This window comes from Callithrix jacchus, chromosome 9, assembly GCF_049354715.1.
Source record: "Callithrix jacchus isolate 240 chromosome 9, calJac240_pri, whole genome shotgun sequence".
Taxonomy (NCBI): Eukaryota; Metazoa; Chordata; class Mammalia; order Primates; family Cebidae; genus Callithrix; species Callithrix jacchus.
Window position 1 is genome coordinate 132,509,151 of NC_133510.1, and position 17,671 is coordinate 132,526,821.

At 43.1% G+C, this 17,671-nt stretch overlaps 1 protein-coding gene across 1 annotated transcript in view; it reads right to left on the reverse strand.

The window, feature by feature from the left end:
- The window catches only part of TMEM132D (transmembrane protein 132D), an 880,461-nt gene that overhangs the window by 317,765 nt on the left and 545,025 nt on the right, over nucleotides 1-17,671 (reverse strand). The gene's annotated exons all lie outside the window — the stretch shown is intronic.

Consider the following 17,671-nt stretch of genomic DNA (forward strand, 5'->3'; position numbering starts at 1 on the left):
ACTCTATACATGTAACCCATTAAATGTCTCCTCTTTTCTTCTGAATTTGTCCCATAAGCCTCCACCTTGCGTTTGCTCAGTGGAGCTCCTGACCCACTTCTGGCTTGAAGCTGCCCAATTCATAAATTCCCATTTTATCAAACAAACTCTTTAAACATTGTATTGTATCTGAGTTCACCTTTTTAACATTCCTACCCTAATGTGACTGGTGATCTTAAAAGAGGAGGCGACGAAGAGACCAACACACCCAGAGGAAAGAGGACGTGACGACACCAGGAGAAGGCAGCATCCACAAGCTGCAGAGAGAGGCCTCGGAAGGACCCAACCCTGCCTGTGCCTTGATCTTGGCCTTCCAGCCTCTAGAACTGTGAGAAAATAAACCCCTGTTGGTGAAGCACTCCCAGTCTGTGGTGCTTTGTTTTGGCAGTGAAACAGACAGATACAGAAGACTTTGATGGGGAGTGGACATTTCCAAGGTGTCATAATTCAAGGCAGGGTGTGAGCCAAGGGGATGTCTTAGAGAAAAGCCTTCCAGGCGTAGAGAGAAGCATATGCAGTCAGTTCTCCATCTCCATCGAGAGACGCTGTTAAAACAAACAGCAGAATAAAATTAACTGTTCTTCTGACTTGCTGAGATGTCGCCGAGGGCAGGCGTCGTCCACCAGATTCCAGTGTCACCTTTGTAAGGATCTGCAGGAGTCTTGTTCCCATGTCCTGTTATCAGGAGGTACTGTGCATCTCTCCAGAAACTCATTTGACTTCATTTGGTGGTGAATGTAAATCTTCTACTCAATTGCCTTCTTTTGTCTGTTGAGCGTGAGGATGTTTACAAAGAAATACCTGGTCCCCCTCCACGACTGTGCAGAGCAACAAGCTGTGATTTCCGTGTATCCTAAATTTATTTTCCTTTTTCCATCCACATTTTCCTTCCATCTGCACACCCTTAAGTAATTATTTTACTTTTCTGTGGTTAAATATGATAACCTACTCACTTTAAATCATTTGCAGAATAAAGTCAGTGACAAAAGATCTTCTTTAGTATTTTTGACCTAGGATGACCACCTTTGCACAGTCAACACATCATGTGATCTTGCCATCTTGCCAGTTTCTGCTACCGATAAACAATGTCCTGAAATTCTGCACACACCCCTTTCAAAGACATTTAATCACTCAAGCCTCTCTCCTAAGACCATATTGAAATCATCATTTCCTCAAAGTGAAACTTCAAAATACCATGGAGAACAATTAGGTGGCCCGCACCTCAAAGGGGATTGTAATTAAAAGATGAGAGGATGTTTCACAGGTGAGGACACGCATGTGAGCAGCCCAGGTCTGCAGAGGCAGGCGAGCCCAGCCTTTGAGGCATCTTCCACATTTAACATGGATATTCCAACGTTGATCAAAGCAACGCTACTTTCAGCCGGGCAGCTCTCCGGGAGCAGTTTCACCACCCAGCACTCGTGAAACTAATTGAAAGCTGTGCTCAGGCTGTGTTCTGAAATGCAGACACTTTGAAAGTTCTCAATAGCTACGAGCAGATTTCTCAGGAGCTAATCAAAGGTTTGAGGGGGAACCTGAGACGAATAATTTCAAAGGTAGTTGGAAGCTAGAGAGCTTTGGCTGAAACAGAAAATTAAATAATGGGGTCTCTCCATGCTTTGCTAGTTCCTTCTCAGGGCTGCCTGCCCTGAAGCAAATCTTGTCACAGCTCCTGGCTGGTTCTCAATGGAAGAGTGACGCTCCATTTTCCATTCAGCCACTTGCAGGAATCCATTTACTTGCTATAGAAGCTCGGTGAACTGTGGCAGAGCTGAGTGATTTTAAAATGGAGCCATCAGCACCATTATTGCTTCCTGTACTTTTTCAATGAGGACTTAGATGCCATTGGAAAGTCCAAACAACAGGAATGGCGGCCATTGATGGTGTAAATTTTGAAATGTCTTAAGCAGCTTCAGAGAGGAAAATAACACATCCAATCCCTAAATGTTCTTTTTAACCACAATGTGCCTGTGGATGTTGTCAGGAGGTAACTGCTCAGGAAGGAGGGGGCGCTTAATCAGAGAGTCCTCCTGAAAATATACTAATTCAATCAGTGGATTATGTCTAATGAACCCGATTATGGGTAATAAATGATAGAAATACGTTATCCTGGGGAAAGCTTTCATTCTAATATGTGATTTCACGTCAGGGAAATACTGGTTAGTCCTGTCTTTCGGTACTGTTCATTTGAGATCTGAATTTGGCCACAACTTTGCTGTCAATGATAAACACATGCACACACACAGTTAGGAATATATGCGTGGTCAATTTACAAGCTCAACTATTGTACTCGGTAAGTACAGAAGGAAGGAAAGAGGAGGCACACTGCTTACAGCAGGCCTGTGTCCTAGGAGAGAGCAACCGCTAATGAACTATGAATAAATGAATGAATGAACTGTGATAAAGACGTCTCTGTCCACGGCAAGACATCTGGACTGACAATAACTGGAAACACAGCTGTTGAGCTATCTGAGAACTAATCGTAAAACCTACATTACCTGACACACCTGCAGTGGTAATGACATACGTCCGGGTGTCAGTATACCCTGGCATATCCTATCCTCACATAGTCGAGGTTTTGCAGAACAGACATGTCGAAAAGACATGTTTTATGAGAAGTAGTGACAATATTGTTGTACTTGTAGATTAGGATGCTAGAAAGGGAGAGGTAATTTGCCTACAGACCTTCGTCTTAATCTGCTGGGGCTGCTACAGCAGAGTACTGTCAGCTAGGTGGGTTATAAACAGCAGAAACTTATTTCTCACAATTGAAGAAGTAAGGGAGGCTGGGAAGTCCAACATCAAGGCATGTGCGGTGTCTGGTGAAGGTTCACGTTCTGGTTCAGAGACGGCAACTTCCCCCTGGCCTCTGGTGGTTATAGGGGCAGGGAAGTTCTCTGGGGTCCCTTTTATGGGGCGTTAATCCCATCATCAAGGCTCCATTCTCTTGGCCTCATCACCCCCAAAAGTCCCACCTCATCATACCATCACATTGGGGGTTAAGATTTCAACATATGAATTTTTGAGAGGGAGGAGGCACAAACATTCAGAGCACAGCAACCCTGCTAAACTGTATGGTCTATTTGATCACAGGGCAAGTAGCAAACGCAAGCTGACCTTATACTGCTTGACGATGCCTTTGCCTTTATCTTTTCCTTTTGACCTTATGAATGGTAGCACCGCTTTGAAAGAGGTCCCAGTACTTCTGCGTTTCATCAATTCCAAGATGAGGGTTTTTTTTTTTTCTTGACATTTTAACATCTCGGAACCTGGCATGATGACGTCTTCATGTGTGTGTGAGTCGGGTTGTTTTTACTGGTGTGGTAACTGGGCAACTGCAACTCTGACAATTTACTCATCAACCCACTGCAAGGAACCTTTGAGGGAGGAGTGCAAGTCCTGGTGTGCTCTGAAATCTGTCTGCTGCCATCTCCTGTTAATACTGACCAAGTGCCAACATCTAACCCCGTAGACGTGCCAATATCTGGGAAGGAAATTCTGAAGACAATAGTTGAGAGTCTTTTTCACAAAATGCTGCCTGTTGAGGTAAGAGGGTTGCACTTTGGGAAATGGGTCATGATAATTTACAATTGTGATTCAGAAAAGTTATACTGAACATGGAGAGGCTGGAAATGCCATAAGCAATTAATCTTGCTTTTATTTTACTTTTATGTATCTATGAGAGTGATACATAAAGAGTGGAGTTTTAAAGAGTGGAGTCTAAATAAGTCTAAAAGAGATCTTTCATTAAGTATAAAAATAAAACACTGTTACAGTTGAAATGACATAACTTTTTCTTACTGGTAATCAAAGTAATAATGCATTTTCTTATTGATGGCATTTTAGATTCAATAGAATATGGTAATAATATCCATTTACATGAAACTGCAATTAATAAGGTGCAGGTTTAAAAAATTACACAACTGCATAATAAACTGCTCATTAGCCTCAGAATTCACTCATCAGGCAAACGTCTAGAAAAAAAGAAAACTTCCATTTATTAGAGGATGTGATTTAAAAATGATTGCCACTCAAAGTCTCCACTTTCATCATATTGACAATGAAATCATTTTAATTGTAACTTCTATTGATATCATTGTAGTTTCACATGTTGTAAGAAATATTAGAGAAAAGTCTCTTTGTCCTTTACCCAGCCTCTCTCAATTGTAACACCTGGCACAATTGTAGTGCAATACCATGGTCAGCATACGGACACTGAGATAATCCACAGATCTTAGATTTCCTGGTTTTACTTTTTCACTTGCAGATGCTGTGTGTGCGTGTGTGTGCGTGTGTGCATGCATGTGTGTGCTTGTGCATGTGTGTGCTTGTGTGTGCACGTGTGCGTGTGTGTGCTTGTGCGTGAATGTGCGTGTGCGCGTGCATGTGCTTGTGCATGCATGTGCGTGTGCCTGCGGGCGCGTGCGTGTGTGTGTCTACTTAGTTCTAGACCATATCATCACGTATTGGCTTGTGTCTCCATCACCACAGTCGAGATACGTGGCAGTTCTACCCCCACCAGACCCCCACAGGAAGGATCCTGTGGCCTTCCCATAGTCACGTCTCCCTCTCTTGCTCCCCATCCTCATCCCTAATCCCTGGCAACCACGATTCTGTTCTCCATCTCTGAAATTTTACCCCCATTTCAAAAATGTTACATAAGTAGAATTATACAGTATATCACCTTTTAGAACTAGATTTTTTCACTCAGCATAACTTTCTGAAGATTCTTCCACATTTTTGCATACATCATTAGTCGAATCCTTTTTTTTTCTTTTCTTTTTTTTTAATTGCATTTTAGGTTTTGGGGTACATGTGAAGAACATGCAAGATAGTTGCATAGGTACACACGTGGCAGTGTGAGTTGCTGCCTTCCTCCCCTTTACCTATATCTGGCATTTCTCCCCATGCTATCTCTCCCCAACTCCCCACCCCACTGTCCCTCCCCTATTCCCCCCAATAGACCCCAGTGTGTGATGCTCCCCTCCCTGTGTCCATGTGTTCTCATTGTTCATCACCCACCTATGAGTGAGAACATGTGTTATTTTCATTTTCTGTTCTTGTGTCAGTTTGATATAGTACTGGAAGTTCTAGCCAGAGCAATCAGGCAAGAAAAAGAAATAAAGGGTATTCAAATAGGAAAGGAGGAAGCCAAATTGTCTCTATTTGCAGACGACATGATAGTATATCTAGAAGACCCCATCGCCTCAGCCCAAAAACTCCTGAAACTGATAAGCGACTTCAGCAAAGTCTCAGGATACGAATCCTTTTTATTGCTAGGTGAAATCTTTTAAAATAAATAAATGGATATTGAATCCTTTGAGAATGTGTCAGATGGCTGTCTGGATAAGCATGTAAAGAATGTGATTTGTACGGCCTCCTCAATAATCAAAGAGCCTCTTCAAGCCTGGTAGTAGCATCATTGATACAAAGCATTCTAGTCATTTGATCACTCCAGTGAAATGAGAAAAGGAGTGCAGGATATGGAAAAACCCAGGTACCATTAGCGCCCTGTATTCAAAACCATTGTTGCTGGCTTTGCATTTTCTGTTGAAGCCAAAGTTGATACTAAGAGCAACTATACCAATTAGTATTTTATTTCTTCTTTCCTCCTATGAGCTCTTATAGCTAAACAAATAAGCAGTGATACAGTTGCCAAATAAAACCTAGAACAAGAGGGAGCTTAGGCTTTGAATGACTCATGGAAGGATTATCTATCTACCTTTGAGAATATTGGAAAACACTTCTTTTCACATTTCCAAGCAACCTGAAACTGTAGCTTTTCACTGTAATCGGGTTTGGGACATCCTTTTTGTTTTTCAGATTTTATTAAACAAACACTTCCAGAGAACCTACTGCCATCTCAGAGCTAAATTTTTATTGGTTTCTATTTTGTGTAAAACGTAAATGCAAACACAACCAGATTGAAAGATTTTCCCCAAGGTTCTGTGGCTGCGAAGGGGAAAGCCAGGACTAGATTCCAGGCAGTCTGACTCAGAGTTCTCTGCACTATCCTTTTCATTTCTGACTTTTTTTTTTAGATATATTAAACCTACAGGAAGGCACATGTGGTGCAAGTGTGGAGCTTGACAAATCTGCACCAAGTGAATTCCTCTTGTAATCAGCATCTGCACCAAGTCACAGGAAATTATTACAGAGGCTCCTCTCCACTCACAGCCCTCCGCCCAGCATAACCACTTACTTGGCTTCTGAAAGCATACATTGCTTTTGCCTGTTTTGGTACTTTACGTAAATGATCACACCGATCCTACGCTCCTGTGATTGGCTTCTTTCACTGAACATGAGCTATTGCTGTGGGCAACTGTAGATCATCAATTCTCATTCTGCTGTGTCCTTTAAAAAGCAGTTGTTGGTGGTACAAGTCTGTATTTTGAAAACCTATTAAATTTCAGTAGCAAGTGAAATTTACATTCTACTACCAAAAAATAATTTAAACTCAGCAGTCCGTTTAAATATCAAACTCTCTCACTTCTGTCTGAGAACCAAACAGAAACTCCGAGACTGGTTTACAAGGCTCTTTCTTGGAAACCTACCACCTTTCAAGCTGCTGCGATTTAAATCAAGATTAGAACAGCTGATCACAATCTTTTTTTAGCACTGAAAGTCCTTCCACTCCATCAAGTTGACAAGGGGTAGTCAATTACCAAGTATTACTGTAATCAGCACTGGAAAAGCATCTCTAGGCAACACTTACAGCTTAGTGACTTGCTCCAGCAAAATGATAATTGCTAGTTGCCCATCATATTGAAAGATTAAGGTGGCTTTTCGGTAAGGTGGTGTGTGAAGGGTGCAGCCCATCCACTGCAGGAATCCTGACCATTTCATGACAGGCAGCATAGAGCCCCAAATCGCAAGTGTAAAAGAAAATATTGATTCAACTGAACCAGCCAAATAGAGAAGAGGGAGGCCCTAATTATGAGCACACCAAAAGTCCGTTTTTACACCATAGCATCTCATTTGTCTACCTTGCAAGGGATTTAGAAAGCTGGACTCTTTTTATGAATATGTAGGCTTTTGAAAAAGTCAAAAGTGAGAATTGGGGTGAACACACGTTTAGACCCCAGTCTATTATTCTGAGAGCCACATACCCGAAGATAGGAGAAGTCCCAGTTTCATTTTATGGCTGGTGGCGCTGTTTCAGTCCGTTTCCTCTCACTCTTTTGGTAGAATTGTTATTCAATCTGTACTTTCCTATTTGTATTTTCTGTTGGTCTGGGCTTAGTGGCAGAGGACACAACCCATTCTGTTTGTTGAAAAACAGTAATGACACACAGGATCACTGGGTCGCTAGGCTGTTTCTAGCTTCTAGGAATAAGTTCTGAAGCACAGTGAGGAGTTTGCTACTCTGCCTCTGACCTGTTATGGAGCCTGGAGTTCAGCAGGCTGCCCGCCCAATCAGGAGCTGCCCCTCTGAGCTGCCCACTATCCTGTGAACCAGCAACTGAAGGAGGGCTGCCCCTCTCCACACGCAGCCCGAGTTCCGAATGTCAGTTTGTGTGTGTGCATCTGGTCGGGGAAATCGAAATCACACCCGGAAAGTCTCACTGCAAGGGACCCTGGGGAAATGCACTTCTTAGGTGCTTGCTAAGGACCTAAGGAAAGCCTGAAGAGCCCTCAGCCCACCAGCCAGAATTCAGTGTGTAGCATTCAGACACATAATCCACAGAAATGCAGACATGCTCACTGTATCACCTCATGTAAACCCTACACTTTTACATTTTAAGTCAGCCCTCTAGATAATCTTTTTTTTTTTTTTTTTTTTTTTGAGATGGAGTCTTGCTCTGTTTCCCAGGCTGGAATGCAGTGATGTAATCTTGGCTCACTGCACCCTCCACCTCCCGGGTTCTAGTGATTCTCCTGGTTCAGCCTCCCGGGTAGCTGGGATTACAGGTGCATACCACTACACCTGGCTAATTTTTGTATTTTTAGTAGACATGGGGTTTCACCATATTGGCCAGACCAGTCTCAAACTCCTGACCTCAAGTGATCCACCTACCTCAGCCTCTTAAACGCTGGGATTACAGGTGTTAGCCACCATGCCCAGCCTCTAGATAACCTTTTCTTAAAGTTGAGACTGGCATTGATTAGCACAATGGTTCTCACCTTCACAGGGCGTCAGGTTAACATGGAGAACTTAAAAAGCAGAGAACACTGGGTCGCAAATCCCAGAGAGTCTGACTCGCTCAGTCTGTGTAAGCCCAGGTCATCGCTGGATAATTCCCATAAGGAGCCAGAATTGAGGAACGCTGGGTTACACAATACTGCAGTCACCCAGTATCTGCTGCCTCCTGAAAGCCGTAGAACCTCATAGACTTTGTAATAGACTCTCTCACTGAGCGCAGGACCGAATTGCCAGAAATAGATAACACATTGCAAAAAAAGGCTTTGAGAAATGCTCTGAAGGCTTGCACAACACATGCTCATCATGAGCAAAGAGAAGTTGCACCACAAGTGGAGGACATTTTAATTAGCCAAACCTTATGTACAAAAACGAAAATGCAGCACTCAGCTGCCAAGTCAACCACTGAACACTGAAAAGAGCGTATTGAAACTTTAACAGTGACTTAAACGAAACAAAACAAACAAGCGAAAATAAACAAAAGGCGGCTGGCAACAAATGGCGTCAGGGATGGGTAGGCTCCACCGCGCTGTCCGAGGTCAGTCTCCAAAGGAAAAATAAATACAGAACATTAGGCAGAACTCCGGGGCTGCAGACCACTTTTTAAAGTCTTTGCTACACAGACACACACACACACACACACACACACACACACACACACACACACACACGTTAAGAACTTGAAGTACTCCATGGCTCCTAGAAAACAAATGAAATAACAATGCTCTGGCTTTTTTTTTTTTTTTTGGCCCTGCAGATTGATGATGGACATCAGATTCACATGGAGAACTTAAGAAGTACAGAGGACCAGGTCCCAGATCCCAGAGGGTCTGACTTAGTCTGGGTAGGCCCGGCTCATCCCTGGATAACTCCCATAAGGAGCCAGAATTGAAGAATGCTGAGTTAGACAATGCCGCAATCACCCAGGAGAGGCTGTAACCACGTTCCCAGTATTTTAGAAGGGAAAGGAGACCCATTTCACTTCTTCCCAAGCTAAGACCCTGGCTACTCAAAGTGTGGTCCATGGACCAGTATCCCTAGACCTGGTTAGAAATGCAGACTTTGGTCCATTGAAAACCTCCTGAATTAGGGTGTGCCTTCAAACACAGTCTCCAGGTGATGTGTGCACATGTAGATGACAGTCGGTGAGGCTTGGGGCAACACTCTCCCGTATTCCCAGAGCACACGCTTCCCTGTCAAAACCTAACATCCTACTTAAGAATTTTTGAGTTTCTATGAAAGGCAGCAGCTTTCCCATTGACCGCATTTGAGCCCATCAGCCCTTCTACAGCAGAATGTGTTTATTTACACATGCTGTCTGAAACAATCCCATTCTTCTCACACTGTCTCCTACGACAAAACATCCTCCGAATCCACAGTTCCGTCCATCCTGCCATCCAAATGAGCATTTGAAATTGTTAAAAGTGCTTCTTTTTTTTCCTTCTTTTTTTTGTTTTGTTTTGAGATGGGGTTTCACTCTTGTCACCCAAGCTGGAGTGCAGTGGTGTGATCCTGGCTCACTGCAACCTCCACCTCCTGAGTTCAAGGGATTCTCCTGCCTCAGCCTCCCGAGTAGCTGGGATTACAGGCACATGCTACCATACCAGGCTAATTTTTGTATTTTTAGTAGAGACAGGGTTTCGCCATATTGGCCAAGCAGAGCTCGAACTTCTGACCTCTGGTGATTCACCTGCTTCAGCCTCCCAAAGTGCTGGGATTACAGGCGTGAACCACCGTTCCTGGCCTCAAAGTGCTTCTTAGACATACTGAATTATACATTTACTAGGACATTTAGAAGAAAAGAATTTTATGTATTGGTTGTTCCCAGTGACCTGAAAATAAACAGACTGTGCATTTACCTCCTGGCCAAGAACCAGCCTAGTAAGTACTATATTACTGGCTGATCTGCAAGAGAAAAAAAATGGGAATTTCCTTATTCCTTTAAATATGCAGCAAGAATTAGCTGAAAACACAAATCAAATCTTCTATGTTCTGACAAGAGAGTAAGGAGACAAGATTAACTGCTAAAAATGTCTCTCCATTTTATCTTCTGGTTTAATAATTTAGAGTTTGAATTGTTTGCTCAGAAGGCAAACAATATCTTCTGATGCATGTTTTATGACTGTGAATTTCAGAGAGAAACACGCCAGCAGCCAAACCCCTGGTGCATTCTTAACTGACTGTCCAGAGAAAAGATCTATTGGGGAAGAGGCTATGGATCAATCTGGACATCGCACACAGAGGCCCCAGAAAGACCAACACTTTAGATGGGACCTCCTAGGTAACATCCACTGCAGACAGGGCACCCTGCACTGCACACAGCTCCCCACCTACTCCCGCTACCTCCTGCCTCTGATTTGTCTTTACGGATGGCTTAACGGGACAGTCACTTTCCTGCTGGCTCACAACGGCACTGGCCTGAGTGACCAACTAGCCTGTGGCAGCACACACCCTTGATCTCATGTTTACATCAGAATATGCGACACTTTTTCATGGAACGGAGACCATTCTCTTGCCCAGTTAATGGAAACTGTATCAGTTGCTAAAGTACCACGGAATAAGAACAACATAGCCGCCTACTTCTCAACCTTAGGAGGATACTAAGACAAACAGCAACACTAACACCAACACTAATACTAATTCTATGTGCCAACAGTAACGCCAACACCCAAACCCATGCAAGCACCAACACTAACGCCAGCACTAACACTAACACTAACACTAACGCCAGCACTAACACTAACACTAACACTAACGCCAGCACTAACACTAACACTAACACGCCAGCACTAACACTAACACTAACACGCCAGCACTAACACTAACACTAACACTAACACTAACGCCAGCACTAACACTAACACTAACACGCCAGCACTAACACTAACACTAACGCCAGCACTAACACTAACACTAACACTAACACCAACACTAACACTAACGCCAGCACTAACACTAACACTAACACTAACACCAACACTAACACTAACGCCAGCACTAACACTAACACTAACGCCAGCACTAACACTAACACTAACACTAACACTAACACTAACACTAACACTAACGCCAGCACTAACACTAACACTAACACTAACGCCAGCACTAACACTAACACTAACACTAACACCAACACTAACACTAACACTAACGCCAGCACTAACACTAACACTAACACTAACGCCAGCACTAACACTAACACTAACACTAACACTAACGCCAACACTAACACCAACACTAACACTAACACTAACGCCAGCACTAACACTAACACTAACACTAACGCCAGCACTAACACTAACACTAACACTAACACCAACACTAACACTAACGCCAGCACTAACACTAACACTAACACTAACACTAACACTAACGCCAGCACTAACACTAACACTAACACTAACGCCAGCACTAACACTAACACTAACACCAACACCAACACTAACACTAACGCCAGCACTAACACTAACACTAACGCCAGCACTAACACTAACACTAACACTAACGCCAGCACTAACACTAACGCCAGCACTAACACTAACACTAACACTAACACTAACACTAACGCCAACACTAACACTAACACTAACGCCAGCACTAACACTAACACTAACACTAACGCCAGCACTAACACTAACACTAACGCCAGCACTAACACTAACACTAACACTAACGCCAGCACTAACACTAACACTAACACTAACACCAACACTAACACTAACACTAACGCCAGCACTAACACTAACACTAACACTAACGCCAGCACTAACACTAACATTAACACTAACGCCAGCACTAACACTAACACTAACACTAACGCCAACACTAACACTAACACTAACACTAACACTAACGCCAGCACTAACACCAACACTAACACTAACACTAACGCCAGCACTAACACTAACACTAACGCCAGCACTAACACCAACACTAACATTAACACTAACACCAACACTAACGCCAGCACTAACACTAACACTAACGCCAGCACTAACACCAACACTAACACTAACACTAACGCCAGCACTAACACTAACACTAACGCCAGCACTAACACTAACACTAACACTAACACTAACACCAACACTAACGCCAGCACTAACACTAACACTAACACTAACGCCAGCACTAACACTAACAGTAACGCCAGCACTAACACCAACACTAACACTAACACTAACACCAACACTAACGCCAGCACTAACACTAACACTAACACTAACGCCAGCACTAACACTAACGCCAGCACTAACACTAACACTAACACTAACACTAACACTAACGCCAGCACTAACACTAACGCCAGCACTAACACCAACACTAACACTAACACTAACGCCAGCACTAACACTAACAATAACACTAACGCCAGCACTAACACTAACACTAACACTAACACTAACACTAACACTAACGCCAGCACTAACACTAACACTAACACTAACGCCAGCACTAACACTAACACTAACGCCAGCACTAACACTAACACTAACACTAACGCCAGCACTAACACTAACAATAACACTAACGCCAGCACTAACACTAACACTAACACTAACACCAACACTAACGCCAGCACTAACACTAACACTAACACTAACGCCAGCACTAACACCAACACTAACACTAACACTAACACCAACACTAACGCCAGCACTAACACTAACACTAACGCCAGCACTAACACTAACACTAACACTAACACTAACACCAGCACTAACACTAACACCAACACTAACACCAACACTAACACTAACACTAACACCAGCACTAACACTAACACTAACACTAACGCCAGCACTAACACTAACACTAACGCCAGCACTAACACTAACACTAACACTAATGCCAGCACTAACACTAACACTAACACTAACACCAGCACTAACACTAACACCAACACCAACACTAACACTAATGCCAGCACTAACACTAACACTAACACTAACACCAGCACTAACACTAACACTAACACTAACACTAACACCAGCACTAACACTAACACTAACACCAACACTAACACTAACACTAACGCCAGCACTAACACTAACACTAACACTAACGCCAGCACTAACACTAACACTAACACCAGCACTAACACTAACACTAACACTAACACCAGCACTAACACTAACACTAACACCAACACTAACACTAACACTAACGCCAGCACTAACACTAACACTAACGCCAGCACTAACACTAACACTAACACCAGCACTAACACTAACACTAACACTAACACTAACACCAGCACTAACACTAACACTAACACCAACACTAACACTAACACTAACGCCAGCACTAACACTAACACTAACACTAACGCCAGCACTAACACTAACACTAACACCAACACCAACACTAACACTAACGCCAGCACTAACACTAACACTAACACCAGCACTAACACTAACACTAACACTAACACCAGCACTAACACTAACACTAACACCAACACTAACACTAACACTAACGCCAGCACTAACACCAACACTAACACTAACACTAACACTAACGCCAGCACTAACACTAACACTAACGCCAGCACTAACACTAACGCCAGCACTAACACTAACAGTAACGCCAGCACTAACACTAACACTAACGCCAGCACTAACACCAACACTAACACTAACACTAACACTAACGCCAGCACTAACACTAACACCAACACTAACCCCAATACTAATACTAATTCTATGCACCAACACTAACACTGACACCAACACTAACACCAACACTAATACAATTCTATGTGCCAACACTAACACCAACACTAACCCCAATACTAATACTAATTCTATGCACCAACACTAACACTGACACCAACACTAACACCAACACTAATACAATTCTATGCACCAACACTAACACGAACACTAACCCCAATACTAATACTAATTCTATGTGGCAACACTAACACCAACACCAACACTATCATACTAATGCCAATGCAACTGACACCAACACTAATGCCACCACTAACAATAATACTAACATTAATGCTAATGCCTTGTGCCAACACTAGCACCCAACAATACTAACAGTAACACCAATACAGCACTAATATTAACACTAACACTAATACTAATATAAACACTAATAACAAGACTAAATTAAACACAAAAACTAACACAAATACAAACACTCATTCTAAGACTAACACTAACATCAGGACTAATATGAACACTAACACTTATATTAATGCAAACATTATCACTAAGACTCATAGTGACATTAACAGTAAAAGCAGTACTAATACACCAACACCAATGAACACTAATAACACAAGTACTAATACTAACACTACCACCCAAACTACTAACAGTAATTCTACATGCCAACACTCAGCTGAACACCCACACCAACAGCAACAGCAACACCAACATGAATACTAACACCAATCTAATACTGACACTAACACTACCACCAAAACTACTAACAGTAATACTACATGTCGACACTCAGCTGAACACCCACACCAACACCAACACCACCAACAACATGAATACTAACACCAATCTAATACTGACACTAACACTACCACCAAAACTACTAACAGTAATACTACATGCCGACACTCAGCTGAACACCCACACCAACACCAACATGAATACTAACACCAATCTAATACTGACACTAACACTACCACCAAAACTACTAACAGTAATACTACGTGCTGACACTCAGCTGAACACCCACACCAACACCAACACCACCATGAATACTAACACCAATCTAATACTGACACTAACACTACCACCAAAACTACTAACAGTAATACTACATGTCAACACTCAGCTGAACACCCACACCAACACCAACATGAATACTAACACCAATCTAATACTGACACTAACACTACCACCAAAACTACTAACAGTAATACTACGTGCTGACACTCAGCTGAACACCCACACCAACACCAACACCACCATGAATACTAACACCAATCTAATACTGACACTAACACTACCACCAAAACTACTAACAGTAATACTACATGTCAACACTCAGCTGAACACCCACACCAACGCCAACATGAATACTAACACCAATCTAATACTGACACTAACACTACCACCAAAACTACTAACAGTAATACTACGTGCTGACACTCAGCTGAACACCCACACCAACGCCAACATGAATACTAACACCAATCTAATACTGACACTAACACTACCACCAAAACTACTAACAGTAATACTATGCGCCGACACTCAGCTGAACACCAACACCAACACCACCATGAATACTAACACCAATCTAATACTGACACTAACACTACCACCAAAACTACTAACAGTAATACTACATGTCAACACTCAGCTGAACACCCACACCAACACCAACACCACCAACAACATGAATACTAACACTAATCTAATACTAACACTAATATTAATGCCGACACCAACTCTAACGCCAACACAGATGCTACGTGCCGACACTAATTCCAACACCAACACTAACAATACTAACACCAACACTAATACAAACAGCAATATAACACTTTAATACTAACGCGAACACGAACACCGACAATGCCAGCACTAACACTGTGCCAGTGCTGATGAGAAGGCAAATACTAACCGTCGTGCCATGTTATCAATGATAACAGGTAACATAGATGGACCCTTTACTGTGCGTGTTCTAGTGATGGGCATTTGCTCACTTTGTGAGTACCTTCGTCGCACCAACGTATTTCTTTTTTTTTTTTTTCGAGACGGAGTTTCGCTCTTGTTACCCAGGCTGGAGTGCAATGGCGCGATCTCGGCTCACCGCAACCTCCGCCTCCTGGGTTCAGGCAATTCTCCTGCCTCAGCCTCCTGAGTAGCTGGGATTACAGGCACGCACCACCATGCCCAGCTAATTTTTTGTATTTTTAGTAGAGACGGGGTTTCACCATGTTGACCAGGATGGTCTCAATCTCTTGACCTTGTGATCCACCTGCCTCGGCCTCCCAAAGTGCTGGGAACACAGGCTTGAGCCACCGTGCCTGGCTGCACCAACGTATTTCTAGGGGAGCTGCAATGCGGCTGTTCCTGTCAGCACGCACTGGTGTTTTGCTGCCATCCTGCTGCAGGACTAGCTGTGTTGAACCTTCAAGGGCTCCTGTAGGTCCCTTATCTTTCCAGCGCCAATAGCTCTTCTGTAGACCATGGTCTACACCAACGGCTGACCGACCTTGACCCATGGGCCACCTCGGGCCCTCTGGCTGCTTTCTTGCATGAAGTTCTATTGGAACACTGCTCCACCCTTCCACTTACAGATCATCTATGGCTCCTTTCTTACTACAATGGCCCAGCTGAGTAGTTGAGGCAGGAACCATGTGCCCAGAATATTTACTCTCTGACCACTTCTCGTCTACAATTACTTCGCTGAATGTCCATACCCTCACCTCCCACCTTTCCTTCCATGGCAAGCTGGAGTCCACACTCCTTACCAGAAATGGATTTTTAATCTTTCTGAATTTGTTAGAAAGCATATGGATAAAAGACCCGTCAATTCGACTTAAACTGGCTTCAACCATAAAGAAACAGCGTGCTTTGTGTTCCGAAGAAGTTCAGGGTCATGCTGATTTTGGACATGGAAGGAGCCTGAAGGCCCCCGGTCTCTACCTAGTGTTCTTGCGGCCAAGGTAGGCACAGGGGGTGGTGAGGCACCCGGTGCAATGCTGCAATGATCTCCTATCTGCTGCTTCCAAAGGCCTCTCCTTGGTCCTCCTTCTTCCTGCTGGTGGCTCTGGGACCACTCCCTCTGCCCTGTCCATGTTACCTGTCCCTACCTTGACTAACTTTTTTCATCCCAGAGCACTGGATGGAGGAGTGAGGGTATAAACTCAGAGCCCTTCCTGCATTCTCACTCTGGCTCTACACTATTGGTTGGATATAAGGTTTGTGACATTCATGATCTCTGTCTTAGTTTATCTGTAAAATATGAAGCTTAATATCCCTTCCCTCACAGGATTTGTGAGATTTAAATGATTTAAAGTGCACGAATACTCATACGCACACATGCATATGCATTATCTGGCACACAGTACAGTATGTACTCTATAGTTATTAATTCTTATAACTTGTTCTTTTCATGGCTGCTTCCCCCGCTTGCTCTAATAAAGTCATTCCCAATCTTTTGTCATTAAGTCATTTCTTGCAATTTCATTGTTTTCCTTAAGGGAACTCATTCATTCCCCCAGCCCTCACTTTTCCTCACACAATGGTAACAATGAGGAAATACTAATAAAATTATCAACAGATAACATTGATTGTGTGCTTGCAATACACATGTTTAAACTTGAGTGCAGTAACGGATTTGATTACCACAACAAGCTTCAGGAGAGGAGGAGAGGCAGAGCAAGAGACACACGGAGTGGGAGGAGAAGGTCTGCGGGACTACCTGGAGTTCTGGGAAGGGAGAAGGCATGTGAAAACAGACTGAGCATTTTTAGAAATAATGAAATGCCAATATTCAGATTTAGGC